Source organism: Rhamphochromis longiceps, linkage group LG3 (genome assembly GCF_057381845.1).
Source record: "Rhamphochromis longiceps isolate RC_006_pf linkage group LG3, R_longiceps_female_GT1.1, whole genome shotgun sequence".
Lineage (NCBI taxonomy): Eukaryota > Metazoa > Chordata > Actinopteri > Cichliformes > Cichlidae > Rhamphochromis > Rhamphochromis longiceps.
In genome coordinates this window covers 43,372,143-43,386,995 of record NC_140559.1, presented here as the reverse complement: position 1 = coordinate 43,386,995, position 14,853 = coordinate 43,372,143, and the positions used below count along the sequence as shown (strand labels likewise).

General features: G+C 38.0%; 1 pseudogene; it reads right to left on the bottom strand.

Annotated features, from left to right (window-relative positions):
- Positions 1–11,645, bottom strand: part of LOC146674917 (obscurin-like) — a 170,103-nt pseudogene extending 158,458 nt beyond the window's left edge.
- Between the last annotated feature and the right edge of the window lie 3,208 nt (positions 11,646–14,853).

Genomic DNA, 14,853 nt, shown 5'->3' with positions numbered 1-14,853 from the left:
ATACATAGCACACCATTAGAACTAAAGGATAATATATGGCCTACAGCTGTTAAGCTAATTTACTACATTGACTACTGGTCATAAAATGGCACATGTTTAACTACTAGTCTCAACATACTTCTATATTTAAATTGCAAAAATGTTGACTACAGCCCTCCAGTCAACCTCAATAAATAAATGAAATGTATATACTGTACAAATCTACAAAAAGTAAGCCGCCTGTAAAAGATAAACTATTATTATTCCCAGAGATGGGAAATTCACTTTGTTACAGCAGCAAAGTAAACAGGGCAGAAATGAATAAATGCAGCAAACCTAAAAACAACACTACTATGCAAAATAGAAGAGAATAAACCATTGAATTATGTGAAGAATAATATGTCAGAGTATACTGTGGTGTCCCTACAATATGACTGAATTAACTCACAACCTCACCAGCGTCACCTCATGTGTCACACACAGAGGTGCTGGTTGGACCAACTGAAGCCTTTTGGTTTGTTTGTTTTTGTTTCTCCAGACAGAATATAAAATATTCACATTTTACTTCATTCAAATTGTGCTATCACTTAAAAAGTAACATTTCATATGTCATGCAAGAAACCTAAACTGTAACGTAAATGTAAAATGAGCAGCTCGTGTCCAGGTTCACCAAAGTCAGTTTTGTGACTGAAAGCTGTCGGCCAAATTAGCACGATGATGTTTCCACAGGAGAGGAGCTGCATTATTATAAACTGTTCCACCACATAAACCTGAAAACTACCTGTGACAGCTGACCTGGGTGATGTGTAGAAGAACATCAAATTTTATTTAGCATCAAATCCGTGTGTTAATGAAGAACATGTTCCTGTGCCATGAGCATAAATACACATCAATCTTGTTTTTGTGTTTTTCCTGTGGGCTTTGTGAGGCTGCAGGTATTTACGAAAGTCTGACAGACTAACACAGTCATGTGACGACACTGTGAAGAGCCGAGAGTTGCTTCTTCATCTGAAACCTGAAATCAGCTTTAATTCTGTTCAATTTCAACAAAATCCATGTATCATTATTAGAATGGACTAACACTGCACCCATATCTCTGAGTCATCCACCCGTGATTTCTCCCTCTTATTGTGTGTTTTGAAAGTGAAAGTCACTGATAAGCCACCACAATATCAGGGTCCAGGATATGAGAGTACACTCATCCAGCTCTGAAACACCACAGATCACTGTCACATCTGCGACGGACAACATTTAAGCATCTGTCAAACTGCTACAATTAATGCGAATCAGAAAGACCGGAAATATTTAGGCTGGTGTCTGATTTCTACAGTATATAATAGTGTAACGAATGTTAAAGGTTATTTTGCTGTGATAGGTTGAGCATCTCTGTGCACTGTTGCTGGTTCTTTAAGAGACATGTTTGTTTGTGCCGCAGTAAAAGTCAGTGAGTGTGGTTTTAGAGACAGAAGTAATAGTCACTCACCTCAGCGTGACGGCTTTCTTTCCCTTTTTATACTTTTAGGCCACATGTCGAAACTCATAGCCACGAATTTCTCTTTTTTTGGTGAAACCTTGGACTCGTCTCCAAATCTTCCGGCAGAGATCATCCAATCGGATCCTTTTAGGGAATCGGACCTCTAAACTGTCGGTCGTCATGAGACAGGACCACCAACAGATACCTCTTTCCACATTTATCTTCGCCTGTGTTATCACTCCACAACAAATTTGATGAGCTCCAGATATTGTCAGGTTCCCGAAGGAGTAAAACAGCGCCTTTCTGTTTGTTGTAATGGAAACTCGGCTTAAAGAACAATGATGTGTTCATGTTGAAGTCGGAAGTTTCAGCTGGAATGCCCCATCAAGACAGCTACCAAGTCAATAAGCTCCACCTGCCCTGACTTAATGGGAATGGCAGATGAGAAAGTTGGAGGAAGGAGAGATGACTGACTTTTAATTACTTTTATACAAAATGATTGATTACATGGATATAAGAACAAACTAAGCATTTTGTGTTTTATGATCTTGGATTATGTTCCTTTGGACCACCTTACAGGCTAATTATGGCACAGCGGGGAATCAAACTGAAGAAGAAAAGTAGGGTCAAAAGAGCCAAACCACAGAGAGGGATGGGTCTGAGGGCGGGAGTGAGAGTGTTGGTGTTCATGAAATAGTGTCTAAATTTGAGTCAGTGGATTTAAATTTCTTGTTGCATTTAAAGATGTGTGTGAAGAGGCTCAAGATGCACAAACAGCATAAAGATGAGATGAGAAATGTGTTGAATATGAAAATGCTACTGAATGGGAATATTCTTGATTTCTATAAGTCTGAGGTGCAGAGAGTAAAGGCACTGACAGTGATTTGTTCCCAGTCAGGGTAAAAACGGACTGATATGAGCCCTGAGAGTCTGAAAGTGCTGTGTTTAAAGATGTAGAAGCAGCTGAGGTCAAGATTGTAGGTTTAAAGAGTCGGGCACTGCTGTATTGTTGACATTCAGACATGATGCAGTTACAGTGAGCTTGGGGTACATGAGCTATCATGTTAGGCAAATACCAGCAGCCTCCATTGTGATGCAGCGTTTTGGTCCTGTAGCAGCAGTGTGCAGTATTTCCTTAAACAAGTAAAAAAATAAAAGTATAAATCTGTAAGTTTGGTCAGCAGCTGTGGTTCCAGAGGAGATCTTTGGAGTTAGACCAGGATCTCTGAGTTTAGGGTTTCACTACAGTTAAATACAGTATCTCCATAAATTCACCAAGTTACACAGTAAATGGTGGGAAATAACACCAACAACTATATAGTGTATTATGAAGTACTACAAAACAACAACAAAGTAAAACTCCTGTACTGTGGTGTTTCACTGGCTACTTTAAATAAAGGGATATCAAATATTACTCTGACAGTGTCCTCAGCATCTGTAGCCCACTACACCCCAGATGGTTCAATGATGCCAGTAAACTGAGGACTCATCATCTCCGTCCACAAACATAAGTGTGCAGTCTTCTGGGTTGTAACACTGCTCACATGCTAAACTGCTCCGAAAGTCTTTTTTATAATTCTTCTTTCATTTGGAAACATTTTGACTCGTCTCGACTTATAACATCGACTTATTGATCACAGTCCTGTCAAAGCAGATCAGCAGATTCATTATAATTAAGCTGTTGAATGATCAGCTCATAAAAGTTATGTTCATGTTTTCAGTGTTTTCTCCATCCAAGCTCATCCCAAAGTCCAGACATGCAGGTGATTAGAAAAGACATCTGATCTGAATGTGCTGCTGACTCTTTGAATATTGTGATTTCCTGATAACCAGGAGAAACATGTCTGGAAAACATGCAAGTGTTTAGAATGAAATAGGCTGTGGAAATGTGCAGTGAATGAAGGTTATAGTAGGAGACACCTGGTCCTGGTCAGATGAACCACTTTAACTGGCTCCTTTCTTTTTAGCCCACAATCATCATTTTGATCTGTGTTTTATTCTCATTATTTTAAATGGACTCAGTTAACAAAGGGCCAGTATAGCAGTGAAAAAGCACAATGGCTGTAAACAATAAAGATCACAGATTAAATTAAGACATCAGCCTAAAGAGCAACATAACAATGAGGTCACATAAAAGAAGCAATTATGAAGCTTTGACTGCAAACTACAGATCTGCTAAAATAAGAAATCAACCAACTAGACTTGATAATTATATTATAACAGCAGGTGGCAGCAGTGTGCTGGTTGGCACTGTCTCCTCACAGCAAGAAGGTCCTGACTGGGTTTTCCCCAGGTCTGCGTGGCCCCTCTCTGGGAACTCCAGCTGCCTCCCACAGCCCAGGGACCTGCATGTTAGATTAACTGGTAATTCTAAAGTGGTCGTAGGTGTGAATGTGAGCCTGAATGCTTGTGTGTCTCTGTCTGATAGTCATATGGCACAACTGAGACTTGTCCAGGTGTACACTGCTTCTGGATTGAGGAGTAATAATATTTTAAAAACAAACAGACAAAGAAAGCAGAGCTGCACCTCACAGTTTGTATTGATGATATTTTTGGACCCAGCTGTGTTTTGTTCTTCTAGAAAGCCACATGTGGGACGAGCACAAATGTAAAGGCAGCCAGTGATGCCTCAACATCTTTAAAACTCAAGGCTGCATCATCAACTCACAGAGCTCTGGACACAAATGTCTGCTGGGACCTAACCAACTTGTTTTGATGACCAGGCCTTTATTCTTTCTTCAATAATAAGAAATAGTAATAATGTGTACGAGTACTTCTAAATGGAGAGCACCTTATTGAAAAAATAAAACGTAACATCACAATATAGCTTCAATAAAAACTTTAAAGCAGCCAATCATGAAGAGTTCTGTGGTCCACTTCCAAACCAGAAAATCTAATCAAGCACAAACAATCTTAAATCTTTACTCTGATAAAAATATAAGAGAAAGTGAAGTCAAGGTTAAGTTTATTCATATATGTTTAAAACAACAGAGCTGATCGCAGCGCTCTACATTTAAAATATATAACCTTAAAAAAAAGTAAAATGTTAAATCCAGAAAAAGTGAGAACAGCAAACAACATTAAATTAAAATTAAATAAAAAATAAAATTCACAGTATCTGACATCAAATGAATCAAGCTCAGCTTTTTCACAAATAATTCATTTTTGCATGATGCAGATCTTTAAACTCAGACAGTAAACGTATTTGTTGGTGTTCATACCAGCACTAATGTGACTCTGCTGACTTTAAGTTGTTGCTTTCAGGTAATAAAAAACACAGACTTAAAACTTTTTTCTCACTTGCTATTGGAACAGGATACATTCAAAATTGTATATCAAAGCTTAAAAATGAATAAAAAAATATCAGCTGAATATAAAGAGCATGGATCTGAAACAGGACACACCTCTGTGTGCTTTATGCTAAAAGATAGTACCAAGTCTATATCATATTATTATTCAATATCATCTTCATAAACACTAAAAAGTGAGCACGTCTGATATTTGGGCAGCAGAGGAGCAACAGTGGATTCATAAAATGCTCCTTTTTGCTGCTGCAGCTCTCCTCACTGACCTGCAAGACAAACACACAAAGAACAGAAATGTCCAAGTTTCAGGATGTTAGACATTTAATAACTTGAAGAATAACTCATCCTGCACAGAAGCATAATTACCAGGAAAGCTTCCTAACGTGACTTCAGAATAAACTGCTGCATCAGCTGCAGGACTTGATTTTCATGTGAGTGGAAAGAAGATTTTAAGACCAGATAAACATGTTGAACAACATTCACTGGAGGTGATGGCAGACTTTGTTTACCTGCTTTCTTCTTGGCTTTTCCTTTTTTGGGGCGTTTGACCTCAGCATACATCAGACTGTCCTCTAAAAGAGAAGTCAGAGCTCAGGATACATTTGATCAGCAGGTTTATGACACAGAGCTGTTGGACACATGTGGATTTAAACTCTGCAGATCAAGTCTGATTTGTCAGCCACAGCCATTAGATTATTACTTAAGCTGCCAAGTAAAGAACAGACTATTTTAAGTGCTAAGAGCAGCATGTAAGAACCATTGACAAGATGTGATACGTCACAAGGTTTCTTTTACTGTTACAAAAAAAGTTAACAATTTAGACTTTTGAACACAGGATATTTTATTTAAGCAAATTAGCAGGGGCAAAACAAAAATCTTAATCAACTAGTAATAATCACTTGATTCATTCACCTGAATTTTATCCAAATGTAACTAATCTACTCAGTGCTATTGCTGATTTCAGATATAGTGTTGAGGTGAGGAGAGGGGTAATCAGTGCTGCACTCCTCTCCATCCTGTGCATGAAAGTCCAAATGAGGAAGCAGTAACACAGTACAAAGTCTTCCAACTCTTTTGTGAGACAAAAAATGATAATTTCACTTCATAAGTCCACAGTGATTGTTCAACTGAAACTTTTGACTGTGAACTCCACAGTGTTTGCTTACGATGTTACTCATCTTTAGCAAACTACAAAAAGAACCTCGAACCTTCCCAAACAGCTCCATTTATACTCATCTGCCCGTCTGCATCTCTCCCTTCTTTCATCCCTTACTCATATTTATATGCCCTACATCTATTTCACACACACTTTCCATGCTATCGGCACATCTGATACTTTCCTGTATCAAAAAACCAGCTTAAACAGTTCTCTGCTGTGCCTCCAGTGATCGAGCACACTCAGATTATGCGTTTTATTTGATGGTGTTTGGTTTTGTGATCGTTGGTCTGGTTCAGAAGCTCTGGATGCTGTGATTCAGTAAATCCAGCTGAAAGGGGACTTTTTTTGCCTCCCAGATTAAAGACTTTGATCAAAGGCCTTAGATTAGAGATTAACCTGTGATCTGATGAAGAGACTGAACGCAAACTGTGGAAGAAGTTTGTTTTGAGTTTTCTTCGTTCTTTGCAAACATTCTGACCTGCTGTGTTTCTGAATCACATCAATAAATCTGTTCACCTTCTCCAGTGTGTCTGTGTTTGAGTGCTTTAAACAACGACAACAACACAACAACACAATATCATGTTAAACAAATACACCTGACTTAATGACTAACCCACCAAAACCTAAATGACTGCAGATTAACTCTGCTGATGTATAGTGGTAGTGTGTAGTAGGTAAGCTTGATAAGTGAATAACTAAACTCCATGTTGACCTATAATTAGCTGCAACATAATGAAATGACACATTTCAGTACAAACACTGAATGAGACTGTTGTGTCTGTACCTGCAGCTCCCGTCTTCACCTCAGAGTAAACAGCACTCTGCTCTGGTTCATGATGCTTCCCTGTGAAGATGATCAGAATATTTATCATGAGAAAATAATTAACTGTTAGATTTTTTAAAATATTTATTTATTTTATTTTACATTACATTTACATTTAATTGCACATGTTTTATGTACTTACTCTTCTTTTCAACGTTTTTAAGTTCAATAAGAGAGTATGTGACATCTTGATGTTCATCTGATCCTGAAATGTTCATATTTTAGTTACAGGATTGTAAACATGTCATATGGAATTAGTTTCATTAAATCAAAAACAAGTTTCATCTGTAACTGTTCTGTGCTTTTCAGCACATATACTGCACCATTTCTGTTGTCTTCCACTTGGCTAACAGATTCATAGAGGTTATTAGTACCTAAAAAAAGATGAACCAGGGTCACATTAATCATTTTAATAAAAACCTAAAGCAGAGTTTAAAAAATTCTGTTTAAGTCAAAACCAGGACTGTAAGATGTTTTCAGACAATAAAACCATAATGTTGTTACTGTTTGTGCTGTTCTGATATGAAACAATAACATTATGGATTTTTTCAGTCGAGTTAAAGACACAATCAAGTTTGTAAAATTATTTTTGTTTCTCATTTAATGTGTCAGTTTACTGTTTGGATGTTTGTCCAACTGGATTTTGACAAATATTCTCTTAAAAGCTGCTGAACACAAAGTTAATCTAAAAACTGTTACTGTTAATGAGGACCGATATAAAAGTCAATATTAATAATGATAATATTATTTAAATGGTTTAAATACTGACCATGTTGAAGAGAGTCGTACTCATGAGTTTCATTCTGGTTGACTCCATGATTTGTGGAGGAGCCCGGACTGTGACTCTCAGACTGGATCGACCTGAAACAGGAAATAAACACAATAAACTCAAAAGTAACTGATGTTTGTTTAAAATAATAATAAAAAGTATTTTACCAACCTGGTGAAGCAGGAATCTGTGAAAGAGACAAATGTTATTACACATGTTTGTCATGTATAAATTGTTCCACTGATATTTTGTGTCATGAGATCAGAATACATGTATATGTGTGAATAATTAAAGTGCATGTAGTAAATAAACTCTCTAATACAGCATGAAAGGAAGAGGCTCTTACACTTGGACTGTCTGCAGCGATACAACAAGAGCAGGAGAATAATAATGAGAGAGACTCCACAAACCAGTCCAACCATCAACCACACAGGAGATGAAGAGCTGTCAGCTCCTGACACAGTTACTGTGACAACAAACAATAATTAATTATTAATAAAGTGTAAAAGAAGAACTCTGAGAGCACAAATCTCTGCTACGGCAGCTCACTCTGTTGACAGCATTTACTTTTAAGGAAACAATATTGTATTTTCAGTGTATTTATTTTGTTTTGTTTGTACTGTGAGAAGTTTGTAGTTCAGTAAAATAAGTTCAAAGGCAGATTTTTTCAACATGACAACAAGGGCAGATGTGAAATGTAAAAGTGAGGTCAGAGGTCAAACGTAACATGATATTTTAAATCTTTATACAGTATTTTCTATATGTTGACAATAAACAGCACCTTTATAAGAATCAGTTTCTATGTTAAAGGATTTCTATTTTTATTTTCCCCTTGTTTCAGTTTCTTCCTGCTTCAAGATTCGTTTTCATGCCATCATTCACCTCCAGTCAGACGCCTGCCGCCTTGGATCATTACCCCCCTATTCACCACCACTGCTGCCCCCCTCGGAGCCTCTTCCTCACTTGCCTGCCTGCCCATCGTTCAGCAGTTTCCACAGACCTCTGCCTTCATCCACTAAACCCAGCTAGTCTGGACTCCAAGTAAGGCATTGTTGCAGCCACTTTATGAACACTCTCTGTCTTGTCACATTCCCTCAGATTTCCTGCCCTAACTGCTCTCTCCTCTCCCACAGATCTGCCGCCCTCACACTGTTATGTCCGCTCCTCTGGCCTGTCTCTCTCACCTCAGTTAAGATGTTTTTGTAGGACTCACTCCTTAAGTTTAGGTTCATTTATGTTTTGTTCTTGTTGACTGAGTCAAAGCTCACAATCTGTTGTGTTAAATTATTTATCCTTTGTGTGAATAAAGAAACTTTCACTCATTACTTCCTCTGCTGTTTTCACCTGAGTCCCACACATGAGTCCTGAACCACAACAATATTAAACCTGACAATATAGAGATATTACATAATAGTTTTATAAAGTTCTGACTAAATAGATCCAGGTGGATTTAAACATTAAAAGAGATAATATGATGTTATTTCTCAGTCATGAAACTCATTTACAGAAAGACACACTGTTTTGATCCTGCTCACCTTTAACTGACATCCAGCTCTGTGCTGACTCTCTTCCTGAGTACTGACACTTGTAGAAACCTTCATCAGACTTTGACACTGCAGAGATCTTCAGCTCCCCTCGGGGATCATTTTGAATAAGTTTGTCATTGTGATAGAAAAACACATTGGAAAGTATTTTTTGTGTTTTCAACCTGCAGCTCAGATTAACAGAAGCTCCCTCAGTCACAGGATGAACAGGACTCACCAGGATAGGAACATTACCATCATCTGTGAAAATAAAATAAACATGTTGTTTCAGTCAGACCAGCTGGTGCAAACCTTTGAGAAAAAGCTGTGAGTCGTGTCTCATGATCTACATGCAGACCTGGTTTTCTGAGTGATTATGAGGACTGGAAATATAGTTGGGATGTTCCCTGCAGGAGTCAAATTATTGACGGTGACATTATTGAATGGTTGAAGGTGAAATTGTAAATGTTTGTATGTTTGTGTTATTTTGCATGATGTGTTTCCTAAATTTCTCTCTATTGAGATATTAAAGGTTCATCTAATGTGACGACAGAGATGTTGAGCTTTGTTGAGTTTTATTCTGACAGAGAAAAAAAAATACTGTTGGCAAATTATGACAAACTGGATTATGAAAGGATGAAGAGAAATTAGACCAACAACCAAGAATATTTTGATGCTTTGTTGCCTGAAATTGTCTGAAATTCTCAGTTTTGTTTGTGTTGCCACATAGAATTACTTCACATAGAGCAAAGCTGAGACAAATGTTCATGTGACGTCTAAATCATTCAGATCCAAGAAGTAAATGTATAATAACATACTCTGTACAGTGATGTTGACTGCACTGCTGAACTCTCCTGATCCAGACTCACACCAGTACACTCCAGTATCTGACTTTGATGTGTGGATGTTACATGTGGATCCAGTCATTCTCCTACAGTCAGAGAGTCGGCCGTCCTCAGAGAACTTCCTCACTCTCCACTCAGTGAAGTTTCCCTCACAGGTCAGTGAGACAGAGTCAGAGGTGAAGTGTTGCACTCTGTCAGGACTCACTGTGAGAGACGCTGCTGAATGAACATCTGGAAACAACATGCAGTGAAGAGACAAAGCTCACAGATGTTAGGATTCAAAAGATCACAGTGGAAATATTTGTTTGTTTGAAGCTTTTGTTTTGAAAATCAAATTTAATAGTTCAATATGATAAAGTGTTTGTTTGGTGAGACAACACTGAGTCTGACAACAAGCCCTGAATCACACAGACAGTCAAATCAGTGGAAAACAAAGGAGCCGAATACTGACATGTTTAAGATGATCTAACCCACATGCTTTATCTGCTGGCAGCTCATGTAGAGCTTGGTACACGTCATGTGACATCATGAGCTTTGAGTCATCACTCTCAGCATCATCCACCTGATACAGATCACTCTGAACACACTTCAGTCATTTGCTGTAATGTTTCTGTCATAATTCTGTGATATTGTCTGTTTCACAGATTCCTTCTACAGTGAGATATTTTGCAGCAGCAGGACCAAAACTAAAAGCCTTTGAAGTATATTTTAAATGAACAATAACAGCAGCTGTTATTTGTGACGTCTTCTTCTAGCGTCCATCTGTAGTCAGTGTTTGTCTTGTATTTGTCAGAGCTGTTAACCTGCCTGCTGACATCTTTGTTTCTTTATTAATTATATTTGACTTTTTTATCTGAACACCTACCTGAGCACTAAACAAAGAGTCTTAACTGTGTAAATCCTGTCTGTGCACTAAGTAAAAATAATCAGTGCAAACAGAAACATGAGTTTAAGTATAAAAGTAAAAGTATTCAAATAGAAAACGTTTAAAATCTCATAGATGTCTTTTGTTTTTCATGTTATCACATTAAATAAAACTGAAAAATAAGAAAAGGAAAATAAATTCAGTTTGGTTTGATCACAGAGAGAAAGGAAAACATTCAGTTCATTTGTTCTTTTGGGGAGTTTTGATATAAACGGAGATAAATGGTTGTCATGGAGATGAGATTTTAATGGTCTAAATCCTGGTGAATAAAAATGATGACCTAACATGAGCTCATTGAAAGGACAGAGAGAAACAAACTGACCTGCAGACCAGACAAACTTTGGTTGACTGTGATCAGTGTGATACTCTGGGTCTCCTCTTCCAGCTCTGCACACATATCCTGCTGTGTGTGTCTGTCCATGAATGATGTAGGAGTCCTGTGCAGTCCCACTGCCATCAGGTAGCAGCTCATAACTGGAGGATTTATAGTTGAATGTTTTCAGATCAGGAACAGCTTTATACCAGTAGAAGCTCCATCCTGCAGACGGATGTTCAACCTCACAGTTCAGAGTTACTGAGGCTCCAGGACTCAGCCATGATGGAGACACAGTGAGGACAGGACGGGGTTCATCTGTTCAACAAAGATTTTCTCTCAGTGAACATGTAGTACAGTCTCTGAACAGTGAGCTCAGTTTATACAAAGAATAATAATCTCAGTCTATATGAACAGAAACACATTTTACAAAGTGTTCAAACAGCTTAAAGCAAACATGACTTACTGTCAGAAACTGTCAGTGTGACTGAATCACTCCACTCTGTTGTTTCATGCTGTGAACTTTTCATTCTGCCCTTACAGCGATAGTTTCCACTGATCAATGATGAAGCAGAAATAATCCTGTATTCATTTTGATTTGGAGGTTTTATGATGCTGTTTGTTTTCCACTCATAATCCCACTCAGTGTCTCCTCCATGGATCTCACATCTGACAGTGATCGTCTCTCCTCTGTATATCTCAGACCAGTTTGGATGCAGAGTCACAACAGGCCTGTTTGAGACTGTTAATGTTCAAGAAAGTACAATAAAAACACATGAAAGAAAAAAGGTTCAGTTACCATCAGATGTAGTGCTTTTTGGGGAAATTTAAAGTTTAAACTCACCAGTTGTGTCAATCCTGACTGGCTGACTGTCCTCTGTGTAGTAAACTGGTTCTCCTCTTCCTCCTCTGCAGCTGTAGCGTCCTCCCTCTGAGACACTGATTTGTCCATTTGTCACAGGTTGATAAGATTTCCCATCTCTGTACCAGTAGTATTTCCATCCAGATGATGATGATGGTGATGATGATGGTGGGTTCACAGAGCAGGTCAGGGTCACACTGCCCCCTACTGGAACAGCTGTCCTATCAGCTCTCAGTTCAGCCTTTGGTTTGGCTGCAGTTCAGTTTAGAACAAGAACATAAAAGTAAAAATGACTGAATCAGAACAATTTAAAGATGGAAACATGTAAATGATCAAATATCACAAAACCATAGTTGAGATAAAACAAAGTGTGTCACACAAAATATTCTGTAATACTCTTTTGATCAAAACAGTGAATTTTTTTGTTTACTTTTGTGTATTTTCATTTATTACATACATGCACATTTCAAATAATTAATTTGAAGCATGACTGAGTTTATTGATCAATAATGAGGAAGTAACCCAGGTTAATATGATCTGATTGTATTTTGAACATGTGAGAATTGTTCCTAAATGAGTGTGAGCAGTTATCATTTCATTGGTGTTGTTCTTTACTTTTGTTTTTGGTGTATTGGAATTTGGTGAGTAACAGTTAGTTTTCTTTGGTGTCAGTTAGCACGTTATGTCCTTGTGTTCTTCACTCAATCTGATGTTGAAGCCTCTGATAGCTAAGATGAGACCTAGTAAGGTTGTTTTATATTCTTTTGCTGTGGAAGCTGACATTTCCTGTCGCACAGATGTCTTTAGACCACACTAATACGCACAGTCAACTCCAGAGGTGTGGACTCGAGTCACATGACTTGGACTCGAGTCAGACTCGAGTCATTAATTTTATGACTTTAGACTTGACTTGAAAAAATGTTCTAAGACTTGTGACTTGACTTGGACTTTTACACCAATGACCTGGGACTTGAATTGGACTTGAACCGGTTTACTTGAAAAGACTTGATATTTCACCCCAAATATAAAATTTAACATGCATATTATATAGAGATTGAAAATGTGACGTCATTCAGGGGTAGAACCACAAAGGATTCTGGGAACTCGTGGCAAGAGGTACTAGCGCACGCAGGCTTTCAATTGAAATCAGTCACACAGCGATAAAAAGAAACACAAAAATGGCAAGAAGCCGTTGTATTATTAACTGCAATAGCCGGTCGCATGACAGCCACGGGAAGCCGACGGGTAAAGAGATCGGTTGTTATCGGATTACGTCGTTGAAGAGAAATTGTTCGAGCCATGTTTCCGAAGTAACAAAGAGGCGACGGGTGGCCTGGATTGCAGCCATTCAAAGATCAAATATAACGTCCTAGAACACTCCAGCTCACAGGTTAGTCTGCTCAAGCATTTACACGAAGGTCAGTCTGCTGTTGTAGTTAATGCGTCATTTTCTTAACATAATTGGTGATATAGGTTACAAGCAAGTCTGGCGCTGAACAGAAATTGTCGCGCTATGCTCCTTTATTTATTGTGCATAAATAGTAAATTGTCCTGACACAATATTGCGTTTCGCTTCTGTTATTATGGTACATTGACAAAAACATATACTTTTATTCACAGGATAAAACAGTTGTTTTGTATCACTAATTGCCCAGTACGATTACAGCATACAGTATTATTGTCACTGCTACATTTCTGTAATGCTACCAGAAATTATTTCCACTACTAATTAATTACCGTTGAGCTCAAAGGTCCTATTAATAAACGGTTAACGAATGTGTATTTATGACGACGATTTGTGAGACTGGTAAACTTATGATACGTACGATGGTCTTTCGTTCTACACGGTGCATTTCAAGGTCCTGTACCCATCCGTCGGTAAACTGTACGTGGGCTTGTTGCAGTGACCTGAAGTTACTAAACTTCATGAGTGTATGCACTCACTCCAAGAACCGTATGATTATAAATATGCATATAAATATGCTACGATGAGATAGCTGACTTCATCTAACTAGCAAATGTTGTCCAGGCTAAGTTGGTGATACAGTTTTTTTTAATATGTATGATATTTTTGTCATGCGATTTTAAAGCCGGTCCTACAACCGCATCCAAGAATAACATGCAGCTTATCTCAGAACTGTCGGTGAAAATTATTCTTGGAGCTAGGTTTAATTGAGCTGCATTTTAAAGAGGTGCAATTTCACAATTTGTGTATATTTTCTAAGTTCACTATTTTGTCATGTGTTGAGAAAAACACAGATTTAAAAATTACATGGTCTAATATTTACATTTAACATATAACTGCAACATTCTTTTTTCGTTTTTTTTTTTAAAGACTCAAAAGGACTTGAAATTCAAAATTTCAGACTTGTGACTTGACTCGGACTTTTACACCAGTGACTTGAGACTCGACTCTGACTTGCCTGACATTACTTGAGACTTGACTTCTGACTTGAGGATAAAGACTTGAGACTTACTTGAGACTTGCAAAACAATGACTTGGTCCCACCTCTGGTCAACTCTACTGCTGACATTGCAGGGAGCAGTTTGGATGTGATTTCCAGCTGAGCTGTTAGGAATGCTGGAATAAGACTCCAGTGTTTGTGTTGCAAAACAGATCAGGTTAATTAGCCGAGAGCAGATCTCAGAACTGAAATCTGAGACTGTTGAATCTTGACGGTTCTGTTCCTGATGGATCAACTCATATTCCAGAGATCAGGAAACTGACTCACACTTCTGAACTGTGACACGACTCCACCATAAACTCTGTTACTGCGACACACAGAGGATTTAATCCAAGAACTGATTCCACACCAGACTGTGACTGTGAAAGTTTTCTCTGTAAATCTGTGGACAGCTAATTTTGTGCGTTCAGT